The 17,152-nt window shown below is 47.9% G+C and overlaps 1 protein-coding gene and 1 non-coding gene across 2 annotated transcripts in view; both read left to right on the top strand.

Annotated features, from left to right (window-relative positions):
• LOC142558496 (uncharacterized) overlaps positions 1-17,152 on the top strand; it is a 264,295-nt gene that overhangs the window by 57,515 nt on the left and 189,628 nt on the right. The window lies entirely within an intron of this gene.
• On the top strand, positions 6,527-6,599 carry TRNAS-CGA (transfer RNA serine (anticodon CGA)). The gene has a single exon. It is a non-coding gene; the product is annotated as a tRNA-Ser (tRNA).

Below are 17,152 nucleotides of genomic sequence, written 5' to 3'. Positions count from 1 at the left end.
GTAGTTGTACTTTACTTCCTTTGCTGTGCTGCCCAGCAGAACTGTAATCATCATCAGCCCACAATTTAACTTTCGACGCAAGATAAATGTCCCTCTGGGAGATCAATTACTTTGTGCGTTAGTTGAACTCATGCTATTCATGCAAATTTCCTGATTTGTAGCTTGACCTCTACCTCTACCTGCCCTCGAGTGAGCGCATTTGTCTGCTCTTGGCATCTATTCAGTAACTCCAAATATTACACTTGTTCTATTCAAAGCAGATCAATTTACAAGCTACAGTGCTACCTCTCGTGACACACCATGTTATCGACCACCCACGATCTCTCCAAGTTGTTCATTTCATCTGCTATTTAGGCACTCGAAGCGATCACTATCTAGCCCCTCGCAAACTCGAATTGACGTCTTGCCTGGTTCTTTCTTTCTTTTCTTTCTCTCCCTTGTTCTTGCTTCAAAGCCCAAGCTTTATGGTTGTAGGCATAAAGCGGAACTCGGTGAAAGAATCATGAAAAAATCCGCGACAGTTGTCTCTCCGACCATCGCACAGCGCTTGGCTTCGTGTTCGTTTCATCTCCCGTTTTTTTTTTCTTTTTTTTTTCTCAGCTGCGAAACGGAAGTTCTCTCGGTGGTTGTAGCTGCAACTGACAAAAGTACCGTCCTTTGTGTTAAGCAGGATTTACGCGATGTATCGCGGGAGTGCGAAAAAGAGAAGCGAGAAAAAAAAGAAATGCGAGAACCACAAGCCAGGAGGACATGCGACAGGGGACCGTGAAAGTCACATAGCGGGTCAGCGCACAGCAATGGCAAGAAGCCGCGTTTTCAGAAACCATCTCTTCTATTTCCATTTGCGTTTCCTTTCTTTCTTTCTTTCTTTCTTTCTTTCTTTCTTTCTTTCTTTCTTTCTTTCTTTCTTTATATCTTTATATCTTTCTCAAGGAAGATTCTCGGTGAAATTGCAGTATTCCTGGCTGAGCCACAGACGTTCTCTCCGCGGCGTACGCTTTCTCGTCGACCCTGGGGATGAGTTTCGACCTGCACCTAAGACAAAGAGACGCTATATGGGCTGTCGACGTGTAAAAATGGAGTCCCGCCTTTTATTATTTGGAACTCGATGGCAGTGCGACTGGCCTTCAATCTAGGCGGTCTCTGTTTTTTTTTTTTTTCGTGGCATTCCGCGTTAATAATTGCGTGCATTGCAGCCATGTATTGCGGTTGTACACGCCACCTTTAGACGTGGTAAGATATTACTGTCATCAAATCCATCGTCATCTCTGCGAAATCAATACTTATTAAGACGGCACTGCTCTCTGCTTTTGACACAAAACCAACCTGTGGCGAGGAAAACAGAACTATACGATTTTGCGCGCGTCCTAGCATGCGTCTTTGTGTGTGAGTGTGTGGGGGGGGGGAGGGGGGAGGGGAAGGCGGGCGGGTGGGCCGCTAAATCGGCTGCTGTCTGAGGAGTGTACTTTGTGTAATTCATTTCCATTTCTTTCGGACTGCGCTTCTCTTTTGTGCATTGTATACGTCTTGTTCCTGCTACCTCTGTAATGCCATCAAGTCCCGAGGGCGAAACAAGTCGAAGTAAATGAACGGAATCGTTCAGGATCATTCTAGCCTCGCCTAACCAGCCAACCAAGCTTAAAGACGAGACGATCATGAGAGCTAATGCTGCACGCAAAAAGCAACTTTGCACGCGAGAAAAAAAAAAGAGAACGAAGAAGAAAAAAAAAAAGACGCCGACACACTCTCCCTCCATTTCGCGTCTGTCTATACGGGACGTACGAAAGGTTAGGTCTCCGTGCCAGAGTTGAGCAGCCTTCAGCCGCTGGGATTTCGCTGCTTCCTTCGCCATCGTCATTCCGTCCGGCGTCTCTATGCAATAACGGCGGAGTTCACCGCTCAGGTGCATCGGCGACGCTTATAGGGCACGGAGGCGGCGGTGGCGGCGTCGCTTAGATTTATTGCGCGCAAGGGAGCGCGGTGATCGGAAGAAGTTCCGCTCGTCGGCGAACGCGCTTCCGAGCGCGTGAGCGAGAGGAAGCCGTGCGCGACACGACGTGGGAACGTCGTCCGTCTTCGTTTGCTCGGTCGCGCCTGCGACAAAAGCAAAGCTGGACCGCTTCGCTGCGCGGCCTCGTGTCAAGAACTGCGAGAATCGCACTTCGTTTAGCCGCCCGAGTATTCAGGTGCGCTGCGCCGACCTTGCCCTTGTCCTTACGAACAAGGAGGAAACCGCGAAGGAATCGACCAAATTTCTGATGCAAAAAGAAAAAAAAATTAAATCTGGAGTGCACAGGTTGGAAGGTTTCAGGAGGACGTAGTCAGTCAGGACAGCTTGTTTAGCCACGCGGGTATTCAGGTGCGCGACGCCGACCCTGCTCTTGTCCTTACAAACAAGGAGGAAGCCGTGAAGGAATCGACCAAATTTGTGGTGCAAAAAGAAACAAATTTATTCTGGGGTGCACAGGCGGGATGGTTTAACGAGGACATAGGCAGTCAAGACAGTTTGTTTAGCCGCCCGAGTATTCAGGTGCGGGACGCCGACCCTGCTCTTGTCCTTACAGCCGAAGAGAAAACTTGGAAGGAATCGATCAAATTTCTGGTGCGGCAAAAACAAATTTAATCTGGGGTGCACAGGTGGGATGGTTTAACGAGGACGCAGTCAGTCAAGAGAGTTTATTTAGCCGCCCGAGTATTCACGTGCGCGACGCCGACCCTGCTCTTGCCCTTACAAGCAGAGAAGAAACCGTGAAGGAATCGACCAAATTTATGGTGCAAAAAGAAACAAATTTATTCTGGGATGTACAGGCGGGAAGGTTTAAGGAGGAAGTAGTCAGTCAAGAGAAGGACTAGCGCTGTTTAGCAGGGTGGCAGGTTGGGCTAGCTGGTCATCTATCATAATGAGTGTACAGCTCGAAGCACAGCTCTCGTCCTTATCTTGCCTGCGTCCTAGTTTAGCCTAAGTCCTAGTTTGGTTTAGCCCATCCTTTGACACTCAACGACGTACTTTACAAGCGAAACTCAACCTGTCAGACAATAGAGCGCTATCAGGAGAAAAGATCCTTGGACCATGGCCTATGGGTTCTTGCATGCAAAAGGCCACAAAAGCCCTTCTGCTTTTCTTGAAGGACACTGGATTACATGAACGCTTGTGACAGTGGAGATTCCTCTGCGACTGACTGTCAGACTGACTGACGACTGACTGACTCTCCGTGTTTTTTCGAAGTGCCCGGCCCGTACATGCGTAAAGAACCAATAAGCCCAAACCAGAGCTTTGATGCACCATGTTACTGCCCTAAATTTTGCGAAACGTGATACCTGAATAGTGTGTGTCAATGACATGTTGTGCGCTTTTGTGATACCTATCTGTTTGTTTTGAGCTGATTTTATTGTCATGGTAAGTGTTCCGTGTTAGCGATTTCTTTGTGCACTTCGTGAGTCGAGGTCACTCATACTCGCCACAGGCCGTGCGCTGACCCTGCCTTACGCATGATACAAAGCGTATACTTTATTTCCAACTTGTATCAAGCTGATAGTATGTAGTGTGAGATTTACATCCAAGCAACTGCGAAAAGGTTTGATTATTTTTCTATTTGTCTAGCTGTTGTGTTCGCTCGCTTACTGTCTTATGTTTGTTTTTTACTTCGACTTTTGGGTAGCGGGCTCTTCAGCAGGCTAAACTTTTCACTACATCTACTTTTTTTGTTTCATGTGCACTGCAGTAAGAAGGCGTCTCCCACCTATATCTAAGTGGATTTGTCTCCCCTCAATGGTTTCCTTCCCGTGCGTGCAAATTTATTTTTCCCGTCAGAACACCTGATCATCCATCGTTATTAAATGCGCTTCCCCTTCCTTACACCCATTGTTTTATTCTAATACAGCACCGGTTACCTCCTCTCGAAATTTTATGACCTACTCAACTTAATTTCTCTCTCTCTCTCTTTCCCCTAATTTCAACCTGCCCTTAGTAAAAATCAATACACGGAAGTCAACATCATCACCCGCAGAAATATATTTTCAAAAGAAAGGTCTTCTACGCAGGAGCAGATAACAAGCACGCAAGGTCTGGGTCATAAAAGAAAATGATGGCGGACTCAACTTGCGCTTGCTTTTATGGGCAGTACGCAGTCATCGTTTGTTGTGAAGATTTTTTGACAAGCGACCCGAAGGTGCCCTGCGAACTACACCTCGCCGGCTCCTATACGCTTGCGGGCAAGGCAGGCATACAGCGCTTGACCAGATCCGCACGAGTCCCTGATAAGGCGCACTCAGCTGGAGTAGCTGCCGCAGAAAAGTTCCTCGACTGGTTTCAGCCCAGCACCTTCCGCGCGTTGACGCCACACGAAAGTAGCGCTATAAAGAGACATTAAACACGCCCACCCGTGACGTAAATATGGCCGGCTTACAATCGAACCGACAAAAACATAAAACTCATACAAATAACCACGGAACAGCAGCCACATTGGACTTGTCTCTATTGATCCGTCGAGGGCAAGCTCTGAAAGAGCGCCCTAGGGGATACATATAGGATAACAAGAACAGGAAACGAAATACGAGAAAAAAGGGAGGATAACGCTAATACAGATGCTATCCTCGCAAGGTATGGTATAACAAGAGCGCCCTAGAACGTCGTGCACGCTGCTTTGTTCGACTACGTCTTGCTTCCACTTTGATTGTGACGCCCCCTTCCCCCCTCCCTCCCCCCTGCGACGAAAGATGTGCATCGACCACATGTACGGTTCTGTTTGCACCGAGTTTGTGTTTGTGTGTGGTGATGCGTGTTTTTTGTAGAACACTCTGTTTATAGCTTAGTATTTTTTGACGGGGCTTTCCGCACCTGCCAGTTGTCCTGCTAGCCTAAGAGTTCGTCGTCTGTGTGCGTGACAGTGAAATGACAGGGTGCGGTTTTCTGTCGCATTTAGGATTCTCAAACCTATACCTTTCCATGCAAAAGAGAATACTGTCGTTGCTTATTGAATGCTATTGCATGGATATATAGTGTACATGCAAGCGGCGCTATCTTGAGGCGCTGTTTAGGATATAGCTGTGCACCTCCCCCCCCCCCCCACACACACACGCACACACAAACCACCAAATAATAATAAAAAAGATTTATGAGCCCCTAGTCAGTAACTAAGCTAAGCAGCACCACCGAAGGGTACCTATTCAAACTAACCAGCAACTACAGTCCTGCGACCAAACGCCCGCTTACGTAGACACAGCTCAAGATTTGCCTTCGCTTGCACGCCACTGCTCGGTAACTTTCGTCACTTTGTTCTCCCTCCAAGTAGGCAAATTCATCCTAAGCGGCTGTTCGGGCTACCGGCGACATGGTGAAGCTTGGTAGCCCATCAGATACGCCTCTCAGGAGCAGCCACTCTGAAGATCTAAACAGGGATATAAAAAAAAGCAATTATTCCGTTCTTACTCCATGCATACGCAGGCGCATGCTAACGCTGTGTACAACTTCTGAGCACAAGGTCACAGACTTCATTCCTACCGAATCTGCAAGCAGTTAGCGCCACCGGATTCAAAGCTTCTATTCTATAGCCCGTATATCGAACCCAATGGTAAATACGCTACAGGTATTCCGATATGTGTATCAGAGGTGTGAATCTTCGTATTATGTGGCACCAACAGCGTTTGGAATTGGTAGCTGAGACCCATTAGTAACAGTGACTACCTTGTTTATTCAGTTATGTTACTAACTCTATCGTTGCCAACTGCCGTTATAATAAGGTAGCATATGGTGTGACACTAGGTAACAACTAATGCGACCTCTTATTTAGGAGTGTATTCACTGTGTTTTGTACGCTACTTACAAAGGCTGGTTGAATTTATTTTTTGAAACACTATACGTGGGCCGCCGTCCCTAATAAATGAGAGAGAGAGAGAGCACTTTATTTGCGCCCTTCAGAGAGTATGGGTGAGCCGGAACCCAACCGATTCCGGCTGACGTCTAGGGGGAGGTTGACGGTGAAAGGGGGATCTGCGTCCCTCATAAACGACTTTGATATTTCAGTAAGTTTATCCTCTAAATAAATGTAGCAAAGACTATCACGGAACAATAACTACAGCAACAACAACAAAAGGAATGGCGATGATGACAATAACAAAATAGAATAGGAAGGCGTCACTGGCAAAAATCTACAAGATACATTAGGTTATCAGTATTTTGGAGCATGAGCAATTAAATATACACACGCACCATCTTCATATAAACGTCACGTTTGTGTTGTAATTTCGTCGTGGGAATAGCGTTCGTCGTAAACACGTTGAACAAATTATATTTACATTGTCAGTCAGTGTGTTCGACTCCGTGGTAACTTTCTTCTCAGTACAGCTTCTTTCCCGTTGCCATCTTTCTTGCCGTGCCTTCACCCAAAAAGATCACGTTCTCGTGACGCCTGCCGCAAGAAGGACGTTCCACGTCCGCCGCCAAGGTCTGTGAGTGGTGGCGCTGGCTAACACTCCCAGGGTTCTACTAGGACACATAAATACCCAAGAAAGTGGATGGGTAAACAGCGCCGCGGTAGCTCAATTGGTAGAGCATCGCACGCGAAATGCGAAGGTTGTGGGTTCGGTTCCCACCTGCGGCAAGTTGTTTTTTCATCCACTTTAATTTCCAATAATTTATCGTCTCCTTATTTCATTTATTAAGCGCAAGTAATTTCCCCTGTGTTGTCCTTGGTATCAGTGCTTGTTGGCTTCTTATGATATCACTAATAAAAGTCGGGCCCCTCGGTTAACCCCCTTTCTTCTTGCCGTGATTAATGCCATTCAGACCTTGTTCATTAGGGGAAAAAAATAGGACGGAACAAACAGTGTCTAAAGAGCTGTATTTTTCCCAGACTTGGTGCCGCATTTTCTCAACAGTTCGCTCGATTTCTCGCCTCTCTGCTTACTCACGTCCCACTCCTCCCCACGCATCACTTATTCCGATGCGGCCTCGGAAGGCGTGCCTCAGACTCGCTAGCGCCGAAATTTCTCTCGACGGCAACACCGAAATCGTCATGCCCGCGCACGCGAGCTGGCTCCTATGGGACATAGCGAAAGACCAAAATCACTGCCGCACCCAGTCCGACAACAATGGGCGGGGGTTGGGGGTGGAGGGGGCGAGTAATGAATTAAAGGGAGTCGCGGTAGGGAATAGAGGGGCTATGCGGACTTTTCGTTGGACGAAAGGCAAACCAAGAGATACGCGAAATTCTGCAGCCGCTCGCTTGCTCGCACCTGTCGTTTGGCCAACACAAGATGGGGGACTTCGCACCACGGAAGAGCGAAGTAAAGCGGGATCCGAAACTTCGCCAACAACCTTCGGTCGCCCTTTTGCGCCCACTTTGCGCACGACCCGCGATTTGGGGAAACGCCGAGAGCGGAATGTCGTCCACGCATCCTGTGCAAGGTATAACTGCAACGGAACGCCGCTGTGGTGAATTCGTACGTGTTGTATTATTCGTTATTCCGAACTCTGTGTCGCGGGTGCGCGCATTTTTCAAACCTTGCATGTCAAAGTCGATCGGGCGCACAACTTCCGAGAGCCTGAGCACGAGCCGCGCTCAGAGATGCGTGCAGCAGGCGTTTGCCTTAATATGCGGCCCGAGTGGGCCGTTTCGGGACTAGCTGCTTGCGACTCGCTCGCTTCGAAATTCCCTTTCTTTCACGTCGAACGTATACGTACACCCGATGCGCCATTTTCGGCACAGCGAGGCAAGATACGCGTGAACGGCGCAGTTTCACGTTTACCTTAGTGCACTTTAGTTTCAAACAAAAGTGCACTAGAATTATTCTGGTACAATGTATTAGAAGCACACTTCGCGGCTACTTACAGTCGTCTGCGACGACCCAGCCGTCTTGCTAAAATTGGTGTCAGTTCTCTCGAATTCTGATGGCGAGGATATATGACTAGGAAAGTCAAAGCGATTCCACATTCTCGCGTGCGTGTGACTTCTTTTTTCTATAGACGCATAATCTGCATATTCATTTCCGAGTTAATCTTGGAAGCATTTCAAGTAAATATACGTTATAATGTACGAAGGGTCTCCCGGGCAGGCAGCAGCGAGGTTCTACTGGCAAAAAACACTATTCTGCTCTGTTATTCATCGTTTGCTGTAGATAGACTGACATAGATAGTACCTACACTATTCGGTTTTCGTATGTTCTACAGCAAATAATAATAATAATAATAATAATAATAATAATAATAATAATAATAATAATAATAATAATAATAATAATAATAATAATAATAATAATAATAATAATAATAATAATCACAGTAACATGAAGAGCAGGAAGAAGAAGCAGAACAATACATATCTGTCAACAACTGAGAATGAAACTAATAAATATAACGCTGAAACAGGCCGTTCCCTCGACATCTAAGGTCTGTCTATGCCACTTACCGAATGATATATATATATATATATATATATATATATATATATATATATATATATATATATATATATATATTGCAGTCCTCATCCATTAGTGAAAAAGCCATCTACGTACTCAAGGAATGTTAAATACAAGCACATTACTCACTTCAAGTTCACTCCACAATACATTCTGTAAGTGCGTCACCTCGTGCATAACTGCACAGGACTACCCACCACAAAACGCAAATCCAACTCCGTGTCCTCTAAACGATCTAACGCGCAGCGATAATCCTTCCGACAATATCTGGCGCGCCCTCGGTGCGCCGCGAGGCGGCCGTTCGGTCGCGCACAAACCGCGCACTGGCGACCGATTCCGGATTAGGCGAATCACGCCCTTGCCCCGAGGGCCCCAAATATCTCGTAAGAGCCGCACGAGCGATCTATCAGAGCGCGCGGTCAAGGCGCCAGGTGCGGCGAGACCTCCTCGCGCCTCACGCGGGCGCGTACCCGGGCGTCCGTTCTCTGTTATAGCGGAAGGAGACAGCAGCTGCATTGAACCGCGCGCCCGAGGCCAATATGGCTCTGTATACCCGGCCGGCATGGCGACCGTAAAAGAAGGAACTTTGCAGGCGCCGTGCAAGGAAGGCTGGTTGTAGTAAGCAGTAAGAAGGGGGGGGGGGTTTGAGGGGGGCGGCCGGTCGTATGGGAGGCTTGGCGAGCTCGTGATACTGGGGAGGTCCAAATGGTGCGTGACCATGCGGCCGTGGTCACGATCGCGGACTTTGCGTCGACCTTGTTCGGCCTGTTCGATTAGCAGGGGGGCAGAAGTGCGGGTGCCGCCTCTTACTCGCTTACGTCACGGAGGCATGTGCGCTCTTGTGTGGGTCGATTGTTCAGTTTTCTTGTTTTTTTTTTTTTTTTTTTTTCTGGTCGAGTCGATGGTGGTCACTGGGACTAATGCGACTTTTTGAACTTGTGAAGGGGATTTCAGTACGAGGCATATCTTAGCAATGTACGCTATTGGAGGAGTGTGGGACGTACGCGAAGGATAGGAATAAGTGCGAAAATAACGCGGACATGAAACGACACAGGACTGGATGCCCCCCTCCGCTCCTCACAACCGAGGTTTTCCGGAGACCATCACGCCTGGATGTATTCGACAGATTTTTCGAGGTTGTCCGCCATCTTGCAAAATTGGCTCCAACTGCCGTCGGGCCTGGCTCGTTCGTCTAGTATTTGCCGCTGGCTACAGCGACCCGTGGCTGTGTGAGAACAGCCGTTCGCTGCGCTCCAACTGCTTCTTCTTATTAAATAGTTTTTATTTATATAGAAATTACAGGGACGCATAGCACGCATCCGCGGGGTCACCATTGGCGCCCCCGTCCTTTATGTCCTGCTATTCGCGGCACATACAGGCCCACCGTGCCTGGAGGAATCGACCTCTTGACCCGCGCTGCGCCTTTGGCTGCAAAAGCGACGAAGACAAGTGAACGCACCGTCAGCCCAACGCTCAGTCGGCTGTGCCGGAGCCAAGGCAGCGTTCTGGCTTGCCCAGCTGCTATGGCCGCTGTGCGCATGCGCATTGAAGTTCCTGCTTAACAGCTTGTGGATGCCCATAGAGTTTCTCAATATAACACCTAGAGGGAAATCTGGCACCACCGTCTATGGGAGTTTCTTGCGGGGCGCCGTGCCGTCATGGGAATGAAGGTATATGCGTCTGGCGAGGCTTGTGTTGGCTGGTGTGGTGAGAGGCTTCGTCTAAAATGTGGATATGGCTACACAAATGAGGCGTTCTTAATGTAAAATCTCCGTGGAATGTTTCCATTCACGCAAATTGCATCTTTACTCACCTACAATCCATGACCAAGCGAAGGAATGCATGAACAGACTACACACTGTTCCAAAGCGAGCGCGAATCTTGTCGTCTGTCCTCCAACTTTAGCGGCCCGCTGATACTTTTTACGCATCATATAATTGTACATGCACAAACAAGTTCTCATAGTTAAAGAAAACATGCTTTTTTGCAATAATATAGCTAAAACAGCTTTATACGTGCAGTTTTTGTAGAAAATGAATCATTGTGACAGGCGGAACGGTGCTTGTCTGGCCCTCCGAGAACGATGCCAATACGAATTCACAATATGCCGGCATTCCCATGCATGCCACAGCGAAGCAGCGCCAGATTTTCCTCTAGGTAATATAGTGAGAAACTCTATGCCGATACCCCACCGTGACGCCTAGCCCCTGGTCTGAGTTGATCGGGCCGTAAAGGTCAAGCGTCGGTCTTTTGGGCACCGACAAGCGACGACAGTTTTCCTTCGGTCTCACTTCGAGCGCCTCGAGCGCCATCTATATGCGACGCCAGCAACGCTGCTCCTCATCGGGCAAGAGCTCCGAGACGCCTTAGGCTAACGCTAAACTTCGCTAATGCTTTCAACGCTTCTCGATTCGCGCCAAAGTCTCAGTTTCTTTTCTCTCTTTTTTTTTTTAAGCGAAGCTTGTCTTAGCGAACCTCGCCAGGTTTCCTGACCGTGAGTGCTGCGGCCAGGCAGTTCTCTTGTCGAAAAGGCCAACCAATCAAAGGGGAGTACGCGCGCACATCGCACGCCGCTGGGTTCCTTGCACCATTACCAGATGGCGCTGTAGTAGAATGCGTGCATCTGTACAGAAAAAACATTGGTTCACAGTGGAGGAAAAGAACTAGGAAGCTTACCAGCAAGTATGCGGCCTGTAGGGTGGGCAACACAGCAACAAAGAAGGTCAAGCGGAAAGTCAGAGAGGTTGAAATAATCTCATGGGTGGCGGCAATGGAAAAGAAACCTGCCATGAGTAACTGCTTAAGAGGAAAAAACGAAATCAGGAAAGAAACAATTTATGATAACTCAAAGGTAAGCTCATTACATTTCGAAGCGGGATCGGCATGCCTTAGAACACGCACCTATAAAACGAGATATAAGCAGGAACAAGAAGCATGTGCTTGCTGCGGTAAAGCTAGGGAAACGACGGAGCATATTTTATTAGAATGTGAAGACGTCTACCCAGCGGTCGATTTAGGCACCACTGGCCTCCTTGAAGCCCTTGGGTTCAGCGGGAGCAGTGGTAAAGCAAACATGTCCGCAATAGGCATTAGTAAGAGGCGATTGGAGGATTGGTGGAAGAAAAGTAGGGAAACGACAAAAGACGGAGACGTACAAAAGCACAGTTCGCAATAGGGGATCAGAAAATTTGGGCGTGGTAGTTCATAGTGTTCTTTTTCCATTGTTTAACCTAGGTAGGACATTAGGCAGTATAATAGCAAGAGCTTGGCGGCGCAACTCACCGGCCCGTTCCGAAGGAGACGCTCATAACATCCATCCATCCATGAAATAATCTCATGTGTGGCTGCGATGAAAAAAAAAAACCTGCCATAAGTAACTGCTTAAGAGGAAAAAACGAAATCAGGAAAGAAACCATTTATGATAACTCAAAGGGAAACTCATTACATTTCGATGCGAGATCGGGATGCCTTAGAACACGCATCTATAATGTGAGGTATAAGAAGGAAGAGGAAGCATATGCTCGGCTGCGGTAAACCTAGGGAAACGATAGAGCATGTTTTATTAGAATGCGGATACGTCTGCCCAGCGGTCGATTTATGCACCACTGGTCTCCTTGAAGCCCTTGGGTTCAGCGAGAGCAGTGGAAAAGTAAGCATGTCCGCAGCACAGATTAGTAAGAGGCGATTTGTAGGTTGGTGTTAGAAAAGTATATAGGAAACGACAAAAAAACGGAGACGTATAAAAGCAAAGTTCGCAATAGGGGATCAGAAAATTTGGTTGTGGGAGTTCGTAGTGTTTTCTTTTTCTTTTTTTCTTTTTTAACCTAGGTAGGACATTAGGCAGTATAATAGCAAGAGCTTCGTGGCGCGACCCATCCCCCCGTTCCAAAGGGGTCGCTCATAACATCCATCCATCCATTAAAAAAAAAAAGGGGGGGGAAAGACCGCCTTCGCGCATCGTTGACAGCGTCGTCGTCATTGCATAGGTAACTCTACAATGCCTGAATAAAGCCCTCCGCGTCAATTTGTGCGGACATTCAACAAACACATTTCGTCTTCTTGTGCCCTCACACAAACCTTCGCTGCATATAGATTCCAAATGGTTAGATCTGGTGAATTTTTTTTCTAAAGGAAATATTTTTTCTTTACGCATGTGTGGCCGTTTGATTTTGCTGTCGAAAGTAATAATTATTCTGTATTTCGCTACTGCCGGCTATAAGTTTCGCAAATGTTGTCATTTAGTTGGGTTTTCGCTCTGTAACACATTTACGCAACAAACGGCCCTACGGTGGCTTAGTATCACATAAAATACGCCGATTTCTGGAGAGCTACGTTTCGTTAGGAAAGTGAATTTTTTTTTCTGTATTCGGGCCAATATTTCGACGTATGTATTTTAGGTTCACGCTATCAAATAAATGTCCCATACCTGCAAGTATTACAACGAGAGTGTAAACTTAATAAATAACCACATTCTTAGAGGATGCATTAACAATTGTGTTTGCAGTTAGCGTTTCTCCTGGCTATAGCTTATATAGTATCACCACGAGAAAAATGTTCTTGCAAGTTAGACATTTGCACAGCTTAAGCATAACATGACTACAATCGAAACGCCCAGGCGGAGGCGCACACACACACACACACACACGCACGCACACACGCACACACGCACGCACGCACATAAATACATACATACATACATACATACATACATACATACATACATACATACATACATACATACATACATACATACATACATACATACATACATACATGCATGCATACGTACATACATACATGCATACGTACATACATACATGCATACGTACATACATGCATACATACATACATACATACATACATACATACATACATACATACATACATACATACATACATACATACATACATGCAAGTTTGTACAGCTAAAAGAAATACTACACGTTGCGTGCCAGCATAGGCACCAATCACTTACGGCAGACATTAAAGTTACGGTTACGCAGACATTAAAGGTTAGGTCGCGGCAAAAAAATAATGACACATCTAACTTAACAAACTACAGGAGGAAAGGGCAGGTTACGAAGAATCTGAAAACGCAGTTCATTATACAATAACTATTTTGTTTCGGAAAGGAAGGGAACTACAATTTAATTACGTAGATTTCTTGTTATTTTGAGCGATAGGCTTTACTGCTCCTTTCGGCAACTGATTCAGTGCAAAGAGAAAACATTTTCCTCGTTTCTGAACGCGCGCAATGTACCAAATAATGTATTCCAGCATAACTCGCAAGGCACGCGGGCTTTTCCGCAATCCACGAAGGGCTCCGCTGCGTTCCTGCGTCGCTGTTTTGGCGGGGAACGAAAAAAAGAAAGGAAAAGAGGGTACGCAGGGGGACCAGGTGGAAATGCGGCGGAGGGTGGAGGGGGTGTCGACGATGCGCTGCGGCTGTTGTCCCTACCGTAATTTGGTTCGCGTTCGTGTCCCGCACCGCCCACCACCATCGCGCCGCCGCTGCCGCAATCGGGAAACCCGGAATCTATGCGGTCGGTCGCACCTGCGTCTCTCTCTCTCTCTCTCTCTCCATCGCTCTCTCTGCATCTCTCTCCATCTCTGTCTCTCGCTCCATCTCTCTCTCTCTCTCTGTCTGTATATCTGTCTCTCCCATCTCTCTCCCTCCTATATATCCCTCTATCCCTCTCCCCCTATCCCCCTCTCTCCCATCTCTCTCATTGTTTCCTGTAGCCCGTTTGCTCCGCATTTCTTTGCTGTGCCTTCCAGCTTTGTATCGCGAACGAATAACCGGTCGTGTGGCGCTCGAAAGCAGATGGGCCTGCCCGAGCTGCTCGATACGGATATGGATGTCGTGGTTGCCGGCTGCTTATGCCGCCGTGAGATGCGGGAAACGAAACAGGGCGCGGAAGAGAGGGAGAAGAGAAAAAAAGAAAACGCCCGTGGTGGATCAGTGCGTTTGTAGTTCTGCTGTATGAGCGCGCAAGGTCGCATGATAGAATCTCAATCTTCCCTAATCCCGGTACCGCGTGGATATTAATGATAGTATTGATCAATCAATCAATTTTTGTTTTGCGTGCCCCCAGGAATAGCCGAGTATTAAATATCAGCGTATAACAGCGGGCCTGCCGAAACCAAATGAGGGCTTTAGGGTAAAGACGCAGCAGTGACAAATGTCGCCGGAATGAAAAACCAGCTTCTGGTATAATTTTGGCTGCAGATAAAAAAAAAATAAGGGTACAAAACCAGACGTCCAAATTAATTTTCTTACTGACATACCTTCCATGACACTGGTAAGCGGGAAGTCCTGGAAAGATTTAACTCTGGGCCAATTCCAATTTTCCCGATTCAAATACATGTGAAATGCGTTCATTATACTACCGCTCAACTATCCTGTATAGAATTTCTTGCATCGAAGAGAAAATACGGGAACTTTACCGACTGGAGGTAGCAGAATAGCGACGTTGCGCCTCATAATATTTTAAAAAAGATAGCATAACTCCTGTAACTTAGAAAAGATATTGCATGCAATATTTATTATCTATAGTACGCTCACTTTATGGGTTTTATTTCACTGTGTTTTGTGCTATTTCCTTTCTCTCGTGAGCCCTGACTTTATTGTATTGAGCTGCTGAACATGAACAACACTTTGAGATGCAGTGATTATACACACACACACACACACACACACATATATATATATATATATATATATATATATATATATATATATATATATATATATATATATATATATACATCGACGTAGAAAAATTACGTAACATCCAAAGAAAAAAGCAGACCGTATACTATAAGCAAAACCAGAACAAGGTGAAAGCAGCAGCCAACGTTTCCACATGTGGACTTGTCTTCTTCTGTGATGTGTGGTGCGCGACGTGGTGCGGGGCTCGGGACGGTCGAGAGCAGACGACGCGGAGTGCACGCGCGCCGAGCTGGAAGGAGGAAAAACGACGACGCCGAAGAGCGCCCGGCACGTGAACGCGCGGCGCAGGAAAGACAACAAAAGGAAAAAAAGCAACCAATTAGAAAAGACCACGGGGCGTCGGGCAGCCAATCAGTAAATGCCAAATCGGCCAGACCACGACAAAAAGCGTGGTGCACTGGCAGAACGGGGGCGACACGCAAGAGGACACGCAGGGAGACGCCTAGGGGAGACGCCAGGATCGTCCCAGGAAGCAACGGCAGGAGGAGGTCAACCACCGGAGCGGGCGTTGAAGACGGGCCGTCGGGTTCCGGACCCGAGCCCACCAGGACTTCACCCGACCGGGGCCTCCTGCCAACCTGTTCCTGTGCGTCGCCCGTCTACCTGAGCGTGCCGTCGGCTCCTCAAGGCCGGTGAGCTTTTGGGCCAGTGGGCAGGACGGGAACAGTCGGGCTTCGGGCCCGAGTTCTACGCCAGCTGCCCGGCCAGAATGCCACCCCCGTCTGCCGTGCCGCCTGCTGCCCGAGGCCGGCGTTCGAGCTTCCGTGCCCGTGGGCGAGAGGGGAGCAGTCGGGCTACGGGCCCGAGCTCTCTGCCCGGCCAGAACGCCGCCGCCGTCCACTCCTGCCACCCAGCCGCCAGCGTTACCTCGCCTCACCAGAGGTGGCGCGCTCCCGGTACCCGGTCGGTCAACCTACGCCGCAACCTTTGGTGAGACCGGCGCCACCCCTTCTGCCAGCTTGTCGCCGCGTTGCCGTGTCGAGACTGCGACGCGTCCCCGCCCTCGTGGCAAGCCCGAACTCGCACCCTCGTTAACCTCGTGCAAGCCCTATAAGAGCGTTCCTTACCGCAATGTTTTTTTTGAGTGTGTATTTCAAGCATGTTTTCTGTTTCTTTTTATTTGCTTTATGCTTCTTTTGTGTGTGATTAAAAGTCTTTGTGTGTGTGTCCAAACCAACGGCTTCGTCCTCAATCGGGTTCTCGGAGGCTCCGCCTAAGAGAACCGCTAAAACATTGAGAACACGAACCTTTGCCCATAAGTGGGTCATCACATCTTCAAGTGTGGGAGAAGACAAGTACACTTGGTCGAAACGTTGGCTGCTGCTTTCACCTTGCTGTCGTTTTGCTCATTGTCTTGAATTTCCGTCTCCCACTTTCCGCGTTTTCGCCCTCTGATATCTAGGCTAAACACGTATATTATATGCTATGAGCAATATATACTATCTGCTACACAAATGGCTACATACTTCTTTGGTATACGCACGATGTCTCCATTGTCCGCTACAATACTATATACTGCGGCTACGTCTGCTACAACAGCTTACGTCGCCATTGCCTCGAGCGTGAAGCTGAAGGCGAGGAGCTGACCTAATGGCGACGATGCCATAACGACGACTATACAGTAGTGGAAAGGTTCAATATGGGGGGGGAGGGGGGGACGCATGGTGGATCCAGTCTTCGAGCTTCAAGCTGGTGTCGAAGTGATAATACGAACCGAGCCTAATTTTCGTGCAGGGCTGCCGTCGCTTGCGTGGCACAGGGCTCTCTGCGTGTTGGTGGAACAGCAACTCGGCCGCTCCATACTGCTAATGGCCGCGTTGCCGAGTTTCGGTGGACTACTACGCTCTCTTCCGTAACCACTCCGGTTTTAATTAAGCGACGCTTGCTCTTGCTGTTGAAGGGCCTCGCGAGTACCGTCGAATCGTGCTCCACGTCCGGTTCTCCGAATGCGCAGTGATTTCAGCCTTCCCAATTAACCTTGGGACGCCCGAAGGCTGTTCA

This window comes from Dermacentor variabilis, chromosome 9 (assembly GCF_050947875.1).
Source record: "Dermacentor variabilis isolate Ectoservices chromosome 9, ASM5094787v1, whole genome shotgun sequence".
Classification (NCBI taxonomy): Eukaryota; Metazoa; Arthropoda; class Arachnida; order Ixodida; family Ixodidae; genus Dermacentor; species Dermacentor variabilis.
Note: the sequence above shows the minus strand (reverse complement) of the source record. Positions and strands in the feature narration are given on the sequence as shown.